This window comes from Strongylocentrotus purpuratus, unplaced genomic scaffold, assembly GCF_000002235.5.
Source record: "Strongylocentrotus purpuratus isolate Spur 01 unplaced genomic scaffold, Spur_5.0 spur5_scaffold_20, whole genome shotgun sequence".
Lineage (NCBI taxonomy): Eukaryota > Metazoa > Echinodermata > Echinoidea > Camarodonta > Strongylocentrotidae > Strongylocentrotus > Strongylocentrotus purpuratus.
Genome location: NW_022145606.1, coordinates 32140973 through 32153838, shown reverse-complemented (window position 1 = coordinate 32153838; position 12866 = coordinate 32140973). Strand labels below are relative to the sequence as shown.

General features: G+C 37.6%; 2 long non-coding RNA genes across 2 annotated transcripts; both read left to right on the top strand.

The window, feature by feature from the left end:
- The first annotated feature begins 1200 nt into the window (after positions 1 to 1200).
- LOC115927110 lies at positions 1201 to 2502 on the top strand. The gene is made up of 3 exons (XR_004065417.1): positions 1201 to 1312; positions 1745 to 1884; positions 2440 to 2502. It is a non-coding gene; the product is annotated as an uncharacterized LOC115927110 (long non-coding RNA).
- A 1341-nt stretch (positions 2503 to 3843) lies between these two features.
- On the top strand, positions 3844 to 12244 carry LOC115927405. The gene is made up of 3 exons (XR_004065611.1): positions 3844 to 4235; positions 11014 to 11133; positions 11768 to 12244. It is a non-coding gene; the product is annotated as an uncharacterized LOC115927405 (long non-coding RNA).
- The last annotated feature ends 622 nt before the right edge of the window (positions 12245 to 12866 follow it).

Below are 12866 nucleotides of genomic sequence, written 5' to 3'. Positions count from 1 at the left end.
TTTTACAAGTTCTTACAAGCTCCTACCACAAGAGGGCGCCATTGGTCTTCTTGCACTGGGACGCCAGATTGAGAACTGCTATACACCGACTGGTACACAACTTGAGAGATACTCCGAGCTATATACCGGTAAGTGCCGTTCTTTGTCCCTTTGTAGCATCTAAGCATTGTAACTTAGTAGCCTATGATCCGTAGGTCAGGGCTACTATATTACTTATCAATATCGGTGCCATCCGTTCGCTCAGTTGCATACGCGGCCGCGGTGCGTGTCAACTTTATTTAGTCTAGACCAAAATTATCTGTGACCATGATTGATAATCAAACAACTCCAAATCCTATTCATTTAGATGTAAACCTGAAACTTATTAATAAAATATATTTTAAAAAACATCAACACTAGGATTTGTTTATTTAATATTTAGATTTCGTGTGGGTCCAGCGTGCTTGTCAAGTTGTCATTATACTAAAGTCTAGACCTAGGCCTACTAGATCTAGATCTAGACCCTAGCTATCTCTGGCGTACGCAGGATTTTTTCAAGGGGGGGGGGGGGGGGTTTAACATTTTGAAATCGGGACAAAAACTTCGCAACGACTCAGCCAGCCGCTGAATAAGCGGGGGGGGGGGGTAAGAGGACTTTTTTTTTGGGGGGGGGAGTCATCTTTTTTAGGTCATCCATTAGGATTTTTTAAAATAAAAAAGCCCCCAAGAAAGTGAAGAAGCCAGTAAAGAAAACGACTGAGAATTTGAAGAAAAAAAAATCAACACTCAAAAAGGGGGGGTTACCCCCCCCCCCCCCCTGCGTACGCGCCTGACCCCTATTAACTCTTTTAATTTATTAGAGATTTTTTTTCTTCTCCAAATTGTGCATTTCATGTTGATAAATCTATTTGTTTGTGTAAGAGAAGACCCCTAGTCCACAATTATGTTTACTTATGTAGTCCACTTCTTCTTGTCTTAATAAACCAATTCTACTTAAGACTACTTTATATGTATAGGCCATATAAAGCACTTTTTGAAGCACAAGTTAAATCTTCCATTTAATTTTAATTTGTACTGTGGTCCATTAAATTGGAATGTAGATTTCCACACCATATTAAAATTAAGGCCAACCATGACATGTAAAATAGCTTTTATGCTAGATCTATTTTTATTTTGTTAAGGAGAAAGGGACGTCTTGATTGTCATATTGATTTTGTTTTCTTTTGTTCCAACAGATTGAAACTGATGAAGATCGAGCTGGAAGGAGTTAACTGATGAGTAGACATTACAACATTTCTTATATTTGCAAGATGAAGCTGAAAGTCCCATGCAGGTAAAATTTTCTGGATATTTAGCACACAAATATTAAACGACCACCTATTAATTCACTCAAAAGAAAATGAAACTAAGTTTATGTTGCAGGTGTATATAGCTGAGGGGATATTTTATTCTAGTTCTTCCCTTTCTTTGTTTACAAAGGGATTTGTCCTTATTTACAGGAGGTCCTGTGTGTAGAAGAAGGATGTCTAATGCACATTAAAAGCACTACATAATAATAATAATAATAATCATACATGTAGGGTATACACAGGACCCCTCATTACTTTTTTTTTGTAAGTGGTCCTTTCACTTCTTGAGCAATGAAGATGAAGAAGAACACAAAATAAGATTAATGAAAGTCTGTTTATAGGATGTATTATGGTTGTTATGTATCTATTATTATCACTTTTTAATTGAAGTACCTACATTGTTTTCTCTTATGTAGGATGATGCTTCTCTACAGTGGATGATGAAGGCATGCTGGTTACAAACCCAGGAGAGGAACAAAGAACAGATATTGACAGAATCATATCTAGAGATGTGGGCCTACTACACTTCATACGAGCAAGTGTGCTAATATACAATGTAGGTACCCCCAATAAACTATTGTAGAACACATATCATGCAGAAAGTTATAGATCTGACAAAGATATTTTTCATTGTCCGTTACTTGTAAAAGAATACTTGACTGAATATCAAAATTGTGATTTAGATTTAAAATAAAATGTCGATATACATGAAATATAAGTCTACATAACGTATGTTTCAATAGCATTATTTCCAGTACATTCTCTGTTCCAAGTTGTTTGGTCATTTTATGTCCCATTCTTAACCGAGTATTATTCAATTATGACCACGAGTTTACATTACAAGTACATTGTACATGTACCGGTATTACTTATTTCATACTTTTCTGATCTAAGCTCCATCAGGCCTATTGTCTTAATGGGATCATTAGAAATAATCTAACATGTGGTCAGTAACTAGTCTTGTAGGAAATATAGTTGCTGCATGCCCACTAGAATCCCAAGTGAATATTAGTCCTTCCTCTTTTTGTCAGAGCAGGTATCAGGGTGTATGTTATTAGTTGTTGTTTATTTTCTTATACACTGTATCTTATTTCATTTTTCCGTTCAACAGACTTGGGTTATCATCACAGCCCTTTCTTCTGAAAACTAGCCTACAACTTCATTGATGAATGCAGAAGACATCTACATGGGACTACGTCTTAAGGATGCCACCCTCATATAATGAAAGAGGACAGTAGAGATGGGTTTAAACTTGAATATTTACATACTATTTATTTATTATTTGTATTATATGTTTGTAGAGTACCACATTTAAAAAAAAGCTAATGAATTTATCATCTTGTCAACTTTCAAATAATTAAAGATAACTAATCATCAATGAATAAACATTAACATTTTAACAATGTCAACTACCATCTTATAGGATGAAACTGAGGGCTGGGCAGAAAGAAATTTCCTTGAAATTTGAGTGATAAAGATCTATCAGTCTATATCAAAGATTGAATTAATCAATGATATTTTAATTATAATTATACATGTTGAAATTCATTTACCTCAGTCTATGGACTTCTGTATTTGAAGTTGTGTAGATTATTACATTATTGCTGCTTCAAGTATTGTATGTAAGAAGGTTTGAAAGACAACCCTCTAAATGCACTTAATATGGAAACTGCTAATCATCATTGCCTTTTGTATCCAAACTGCTAATTTTAATAGAATCATGTTTTGATACTTCCTAGCTTAAGAAAACAGGGGGGGGGGGGTAATTGTTATCCTCTTCCTGGTGCTGTTTCTACATGGACCATGTAACAGGTTGCAAAAGTGTAAACAATATTATATTTGTTATATGTTTATATTAGAAGAATTTAGAAAATGAAAACGTTTTGAATTATAGAATTACTGTTGCTAGAAGTAATAGCAGTATTGATGTGTAAGGGCAGGGGGTGGTTTTCCCAGTGAAATTAACGGTATACCAATGTAAAATTAATACAAAAGGAGAAAACTATTCTTAAAAATAAAATTATAAAGGACATCGGTCTCCTAACTAACTCACCCTCAAGTTCGAGCGCGCATTTCACCTAACGGTGATCGCATCAGAATAATCCACGCTGATTCGCTATATCACTTGCGTTGCTAGCGCGCAGCGTGATGAATAAATTACCCATAATTCCGTACAGTACATTATTTGACCTCTCTAATTACGCTGATACGCGTATTGTCTTTTACCATGTAGTGAACATCATTCCAGTACACTTTTCGTGGGGAGCATCCTACAGAATGCATAATTCATAAGACTCATGAATTATGCATGGCGGCTTATTTTGGCTTCTAATGGATCCGGACAAAATGGCGGAGCTTGGGGGGCCTGGTCCAGCCTCTGAACCGTTTCCGTGTAGCGCACCCAATCAGCTGATCAAAGAGATTCGATCATACACAGTATGTCCTCCGTAGGAGGACTAGAGGGCCAACTAAAATCGTGACCTTTGACATTTCATAGGTTTTGCATTGGATGCATTATGGGGGTTTTGTCCGATTTGAACGCAACGAACTCAAACCTCGATGTTTGAACGACGGTTTTGGAGGGTCAATGAATATTCATGAGCAATGACGTAAAAAATACACCAACTACTGTTTGTTGATTGGCCATCGACAAAATGTTTTATGTATTAGGTAATGCATAAAACATTTTTTGCATTCCCAGAATTCCCTACGATTTGAGCAAGAAAATGACGAAAAATGGCGGTTGTATGAACTGCGACTTTGAAGTTTTTCAATTACGAACAATGAAACATTTTTCTTGTAAGTGAATTTCTATTATAATAGAAGTTTGTCAAATACATCTCAGTTGAGCAGAAAATCTTCAGGCGAACATCGACATCAAAGTGATACCATACGGATACCAAAAAAGTAAGTAAAGATCAAGGGTGTCGATTTGTATCCGTGGTTGGGGGGGGGGGGGGGAATGAAAGGTGCCAAAATATTTTCGGCAATGGATCAAGCAATCAAGAGGTAGAAGCGTGTTGCAAGTTGCACCCCTCCCAAGCGCGTAGCCATGATTTCATTTTAGGGGCGGTAGTGAGCACGCAAAGCGCGGTCCCTAGGGGGTTGCGTGCAGGGAGGGGGAGTCCCCCCCCCCCCCCCGGCGAAGCACGGAAGCTTTGACGTTTCACTAAATTATGAGAGAAAGAAGACGATTCGTTGGACCGTTTTCGACTCTCAATCCTTGTTTAAATCAAGTTCCCCTTCCTCCGCGCGTAGCGCGGAAGCTCTGACGTTTCATTAAATTATTAAAGACAGAAGACGATTCGATGTACCATTCTCAACTCTTAATCCTTGCTTGAATCAAGTTCCCCTTCCTCCGCGCGTAGCGCGGAAGCTCTGACGTTACATCAGATTATTAAAGAAAGAAGACGATTCGATGTACCATTCTCGACTCTTAATCCTTAATGTTTGAATCAAATACCCCCTTCCCCGCGCCCCGCGCATAGCGCGAAAGCTCTGATGTTTCATTAGGTGATTAAAGAAAGAAGACGATCCTATGTACCATTCTCGACTCTTAATCCTTGTCTGAATTCATTCTCGCCCATTCCTGCGCGAAGCGCGGAAGCTTTCACATTAGTGAAAGAAGACGATTTGTTGTATCGTGTCCTTCATGAACTCAGTTTCCCCCTACCGCGCGAAGCGCGGAAGCTTTAACGTTTCAATAAATTATTAATCTAAATCCTTGTCTGTATTCATTTTCGCCCATTCCGCGCTCAGCGCGGAAGCTTTTACGTTTCATTAAATTATTCGTAAAAGAAGACGCTTCGTTGTATCGTGTACTTTGACGTTTCATTTGATTATTACTCCTAATCCACGTCTGAATTCAGTTGCCCCCTAACAGCTTTGCCCTTCTCACTGAATTATTAGAGAAAGAAGACGATTCGTTGTACTGTTCTCTATATTAATCCTTGTATGAATTCAGTTTCCCCACTGAATATAATTTGTATTACAAATAAGTTGTGACATAATAATCTTTCTCCAAAAATGAAAAATCTTTTATGAAATATCAGGAAATAAAATGAGTGAAAAAAACAAAAATAAAGATACAATGACGTGAATTTTAAAAAGGGTGAATAGAAACAACATAACAACTAGAGAACTATTTTATAAGTCATACTAATGTCCGAAAATCTTTCTCCTTGTCTCCGATCTCATCACGAAATCGTCACAGAGTTCATCTATGTTTACACTGTCCAGGATTGTCTGATGTGCATTGCAGATTGCTATTTTTGCGCTTCGCGCTTAACATTTAGCTCGTTGCTTTTTGACGCGGCGTCTTTGCATTTGGCGCACTGCATTTCTGGCTCGGTGTAAAAATGTCAGAGGAAAAAATGTCAGAGGAAAAAATGTCAGAGGAAAAAATGTCAGAGGTAAAAATGTCAGAGGTAAAAATGTCAGAGGTAAAAATGTCAGAGGTAAAAATGTCAGAGGAAAAAATGTCAGAGGTAAAAATGTCAGAGAAAAAAATGTCAGAGGTAAAAATGTCAGAAGAAAAAATGTCAGAGGTAAAAATGTCAGAGGTAAAAATGTCAGAGGAAAAAATGTCAGAGGAAAAAATGTCAGAGGAAAAAATGTCAGAGGTAAAAATGTCAGAGGTAACTAGATGGAATTTTGACTGCGCGCAGTCGAAAATGATGCCTCCGCCATAGAGCAATTTAAACAAGTTTGGAGTTTAAATCTCCAGTGGTTCTTGAGATATCATGATAACAATCTCAATGTATGGAATTTCATAAGTTGACCTCTGTGACCCTTGACCTTTGACCTACGTGCTCCAAAATCTAATCAGATTGTCTTCCTATGGTGATACACACTATCATTAAGTTTGAAGTTTAAATCTCCAGTGGTTCTTGAGATATTATGATATGGTGATACATACTATCATTAAGTTTGAAGTGAAAATTCTCCAGTGGTTCTTGAGATATCGCGATAACGATCTCAATGTATGGAATTTCATAAGTTGACCTCTGTGACCCTTGACCTTTGACCTACGTGCTCCGAAATCTAATCAGATTGTCTTCCTATGGTGATACACACTATCATTAAGTTTGAAGTTTAAATCTCCAGTGGTTCTTGAGATATTATGATAACAATCTCAATGTATGGAATTTCATAAGTTGACCTCTGTGACCCTTGACCTTTGACCTACGTGCTCCAAAATCTAATCAGATCGTCTTCCTATGGTGATACATACTATCCTTAAGTTTGAAGTTTTTACATCTCCAGTGGTTCTTGAGATATCATGATAACAATCTCAATGTATGGAATTTCATAAGTTGACCTCTATGACCCTTGACCTTTGACCTACGTGCTCCAAAATGTAATCAGATTGTTTTCCTATAGTGATACACACTATCACTAAGTTTGAAGTTTAAATCTCCAGTGGTTCTTGAGATATCATGATAACAATCTCAATGTATGGAATTTCATAAGTTGACCTCTGTGACCCTTGACCTTTGACCTACGTGCTCCAAAATCTAATCAGATCGTCTTCCTATGGTGATACATACTATCCTTAAGTTTGAAGTTTAAATCTCAAATGGTTCTTGAGATATCGCGCTAACAAACTCAATACAAGGAATTTCATAAGTTGACCTCTGTGACCTGTGACCTTTGACCTACGTACTCCAAAATCTAATCAGACCGTCTTCCTATGGTGATAAATACTATTCCCGAGTCTTAAGTTTAAATCTTAAATGGTTCTTGAGATATTGTGATAACGGTCAAACGGGACGGACGTACGGACGTACAGACGTACGGACGGACGTACGGACGGACGTACGGACGTACGGACGGACAACCCGAAAACATGATGCCTCCGGCACCACCTTCGGTGGCGGAGGCATAAAAATGTCAGAGGTAAAAATGTCAGAGGTACAAGCAAAAAAAACGAGTGCCGTCATAATATCTCAACACTTTTATCACACAGAATGTTGAGACGTACTGCTACTGCATGGGCTAGTCTATTATATTCCTTTCTTCCATAATGTAAATTTTATAAATGGCTGTGTGTTGTATTTCGTACATGTCCCGAGGATAATACAATGTGGAAAATAGATTTTGAAATTTATTTTGTTGTGATCAGGCTTGCATATAATGAATGTCTAACATTTTTTGATATTTTGAATTGGTTGATGTGTTAATGTTTGTGAAACGGACCGGTTTGGCCGGTGGCAGCCTGCAACATAGCCCGTGTAACATTCCAGAGACGAACAAAGACCAAACGAAGAAATGAAAATTCTCGACAAAAGTCAAGTGTTAAAGTGAGTAGTGCATTTAGTACAAAATAGTTACATAATCACGAGGAATCACGAAAAGTTACATATAAGGGCTGGGCGCCCCGAACTCTGCTAAAGCTTTTAGCACCTCATGGCGGCAAAGGAAGTGGAGTAAGAATGAGAAAAAACAAGAAGTCGCCCGAAAAGTAAAAAGTCGCTCCGAAAACTAAAAACCCACTCCAAAAAGTAAAAGACCGTCTCGATTCAGAAGCTCATCCCCATTTTAAACTCTCCGACAATTATAAATAACGATGTAATTTAAACCGAACCTCTGCAAAGCGCGCGCTTCTCTAAAATGTGATGGTGCGGTTGGCATTTAAAGATAAAGTTGAGTTCTGGTCTTGCGATTGCATTGTGAAAGAAACGGTGTGGAAGCAATCAGAAAAGGTTGATCATCTACCATAAACATGTAAGTATAGGTGTGTAGTGCAAGGTTTTGGAGTCATCAAAATGATAAAATCTTTGGTACACAGAAAGATATTGATATGGGACTACACAAACATATGGCATACATTATTATCGGGCCTCATTTTAAAGCTGTTACTTGTCATATCTGGGATATGAAGTCATATGAAATAGATTTTCAGGGAATAACTTTTTTCTTTGATGTTCTTCCACACTTGCATAATAAGAATGATAACAAACGCTCACACATTATTGTTCACCTTTCCCCAGAACTCAACCTTCTCTTTAATTGATGTAACATGGGCGGCTTGCTGCTTTGTATCGGAGTAACAAAGCTGCTAATTGATTTTTCCCAGACTACTCTATACCGCAATAGTAATCGACAATATTTTATTGCAACGTGAGCACTTCGGGAATGTGATGGTGCGGTTAGCACTGATAACATGGCTTTCTGCTTTGTTTCAGCATGGACCCTACTTTCAGAGTATCAAAATACCAAGCCCACAAGAAGGTGGAATTGTCGGAAATATGCATTTATTGGAAATTACATATAATAGTAGTCATTGCCACGCAGTTGAAATGTCCAACAATCTTCAAAAGTGAAGGAGAAGTGGGGGGGGGGGTCATAGATATCTGTTCCTATTTTGTGGGCTGTACTGACTTTTCTTTTTATTTAATGATTACACCATGGAGCGACAACTCAGCCTATAAAACATGGCCAAACTTCTCGATTTTAGAAATCTTTTCCCCCAGAAGTTTGCTCAGTGTACCAGTACCATTTGCTTATACAAAAGCATAATATACCGGTATATCAATATTGAATAAGGCAGACTAATGGGACATGCATGGTTGCTACTCCGAGTTTCACGCCTCGCAAGCGATCATCAGACAACTGATAGCTTTCGTCAAAGTACATGATTCCTCTACAACCTTGGTACAAATACGCACAAAATAAGAGCTATACAATAAAATAAGACTACAATACCTGAATACAATACAATAAGAATACTCATGAGTAATTCCAATTGTATTTTATTAGTTAAGTCTTATTTTAGGGGTATTTGTACCGATTTAAAGGGGAAGTCCACCCTGAAATTAAGTTAGTTTTAATAGGAGTAGAAAAATGAGAGAAACAAGTCAGTGAAAGTTTGAGCGAATTCCGATTAAAAATAAGGAAGTTAGGATTTTTGAAGTTGTGATTAATCAAACACAAATTGGCAACTCTATGACGTATCATGCGAGCTCAACTTCCATTTGCTCAGTACTAAAAAAATCTAAAATTTTCATTTTCCCTCAAGAAAAATTTCAACCATGCATGCACCCTAAATATAATAATTGCAAATATGTTTCTATACTCCCCCTGCAAGGAACAGATATATATTTCGTCATCAATAACGAAGAAAACATGATTTTATGGAATATTATGCACAAAGCAAATGAAGGAGAGCTCGTATAATAAGTCACAGAGTTGCCAATTTGTATTTGATTGATCACAATTTTACCTGGCACCGCATTTCTATGGTGCTATTGATTGAACAAATAGAATAAATTCATCAATTCCTGATGAAGCTGTATGAGCGAGAATTCAATTTATTATTGTCTTATATACGGTTGTCTTATTTACTTCGTATATATGTATGTATTATGAAAATGAGATAGCAAAATGTGTATATTGATGGTCATCTTGCGAGTAATAACCATTAACTACTCTCATCGGGCTCTTATCCTTAATTTTTCTCTTCATTTTTTGTTTTGTTTTGATGGTGAATTATTGGGGGGAATGATTGTACAGGCCATCCCCCCCCCACCTGAAATATTGGGGGGATATATCCCCCCCCCCCATCCCCCACGGGATTTTTGTGTGAAGATATCTGAAATGATTGTGATGTGTTCGTCATTGCAGTGAGGGGCTCTCCGCATTGTCACAACGTATTACCCGGTTAATCCCCTACCCCATCTTTTTTTCTTTGTTCTGACCAAAGAATATTAACTGATTAAATGAAATCTAATTTAAGTCGTCGACGGTAATATTTTTAGAAACAATCAGGAGTTTACCGTAGGTTATTTCATTACAGCACATCTCATAATTTTAAGTTCAGTTCATAGCTTGATTACCGATAGTAATCGGTAGTAGATGTAGACTTGTAGACTGCGCAAATGACCCATTGCTAGTCCAAGCCGATGAGATTTCGTGGAGCGGTTTATGAATTTCAATTCGCCAGTGCTAGCCGGCTGTAACACTCCACCAATAAGCGACTGCGTTTCCTGAGCTGGCGCGGCTATATTAACAGGCTACACTTTAGTGTTACTGTAAAGCCTAGGCTAGTATTCATAGCATAGTCTAGCCTGAATTTTCTGTCTCTTTCGTTCGTTAGCCTCTGATTTGGGTAGAGTCGGCTCCTCTCTTTAGCCAACCCTACCCAAATCAGAGGCTAACGAACGAAAGAGACAGAAAATTCGGGCTAAGGGCAAGACAAAGGCCCTGGCCTAGGCTAGGGTCTAGTCTAGATCTAGTCATGCTATTGCTAGTGTGGCATTATGTATCCAGGTCCAGCTTAGTTCGGATGTAGGCTAGATATATCAACAACAACAAAACAAAACAAAAAGGGTGTCCCTTCCTAGCTTCCTAATTTTACCCCCACCCCTCTTTTTTCTTGATTGTGCTCTAACTTCTAAGTTATTGCACTGTGCCTTGTTTGAAATATTTAGAGGAAAATTACATGTTTAGAGAGAAAATAGGTTTATATTATTTACGTATTAGTAATGTCCAAATATTTACCTTGTTTACAGTAAAGTTTCAGGACTATTTGCTACCCCCTTTTTATTTGGTATGGCATGGGTATTTCCAACTCTAGTCTAAAGGTCATGAACCAAGTTATAAACTGATAACTAATGCAAGCATTTTATTTTGATACTATTACTTGCACGAACCTTACTAAGTTTCTGTTTTCTTTTAATTGTAGATCCTATGCAACCAAAGCAGATAATGACCACAGATGTGCAACAGACACTACCAGTACCTGATCATCATATGTCATGGTGTAGATCTCAGGAACAGGACACCTAAGTTGAACTCTGGCAAGGTATGTTTGTATAAAGTTCGAAAATATTCAGGCTGTATAATCTAAGGCTAAGCCCATACCAACATCGCACTCATCTTGGACTAATCACCAATTACCATCTTAATTATAATGTTGCATTATATCTTGTAATTCTCATTTATTCTCTAGCTTTATTTAGGTGACAAACTACGGTGTTGCTTAATGAACAAATCACTTTATTCCCTCAGCATGATATTACAATACGTACTCAAAGGGTTTTTTTTCTTCTTCAATATTACATACCGTATCAAAAAATTTCTCACAAAATCAGACAACTGAACAGTAGATACTCCTATGTTTATAAACAACTTAAAATTATTCAATAGACTTCTACCTCTACATGTACTGCCTGTTGTATGTAGCAAATGTTTCACAAATAATAATAATAATATAAGAAAAACAATTTTAAAGTTCCTTGTTCAATAATTGGAAATGAATATAAACCTTTACTGTATTCTTCAAAAAAGGCCCTATCAGATAAACATAAGTCTATCATTTTGTAATAAAACCAAAATGTAAGACCTAAAAGTGGGAAGGAACTATTAAAAAAAAATCTAATGTGGTGCAGCTAGTTTTAATCTCATTTGCTTTCTCTCTTTTTGTTTGTATTATGCAGGTTGTCCCATGCAGAAGGTTCGATACCCAGGCTTCTTTCTATCCACTCTCATCTTGAGAACTCTTGAGATCTCTACATCAGCACGCTACATCACAATGGGAAATACAAGAGAGCCAGCAGTGTGACTGAGATGATCAGCACATTTTAGTGGCATACCTTATCTACAAGGCACTCTGCATGTAGACTGGGAATTGTGCACAAGGTAGTCAATGGTCTCTCTGCCTTTCCCTTGAAAGCCCTATTTTCCTTCACATATCACAAACATGGGAGAACCAAGCCAGAAGCGACATAGATCCGTTTGTATTTGCCCAACGCTCCGTCCCAAAGTTTAATAATGGAACTGGCTTCCAGCAAATGTATGCCGACAGTCCTGCCAGGTCGAACTGCAAGGGACTACTCCTGAGGCATCTAATGCCCTTATCCCATTAAAAAAATATCATCTGTCTTCCTCACACCCCTTCACTTGTTCATCTAATAATATAATAATAATAATAATAATAGCCTAATAGTCCACTCCAAATTTTATTAAACCGAAACGGAAATTCTTTTTGCCCAATTGATCGTGAGCCCGGCAGCCACTGAGCAGCGTCAGATCGACGTTGCTCTATCCCTTATTGTTGAACACCAAACAAGGTAGCAACAACTCCCATCTTTTAACGTCTTTTGGTATGACGCGGCCGGGCTTCGAACCCACGACCTCCCGGTTGTGTGGCGGATGCTCTACTGACTGAGCCAACACTCCGGTATCCAACACTTCGTGATAAGCTGTATAGCCCTTTGAATATTACCAGAAGAAGAAGAAGAAGAGGTATATCGAGGATCATAAAAGTATTTTGTTCTTTTAATGTGTGTACATGTAAGATACGGGTAGCTTTTTTGATATTTAATCTGAATTCAAATTCTGACCAATTTATTAGGGATGCTGAACTGGATACTAAATTCAAGGTGGGGGAAATGAAATGATGTAGGAATAGTACAATAGTAGTACTCTAATAGTATTAGTAATAATTAGAGGATAACAATAATGATAGTAATAATGATGACAATGAACAAAAATGTCCAATGTAAAAGAAAAAGTACTCGTAGCAACCGCCCAAGG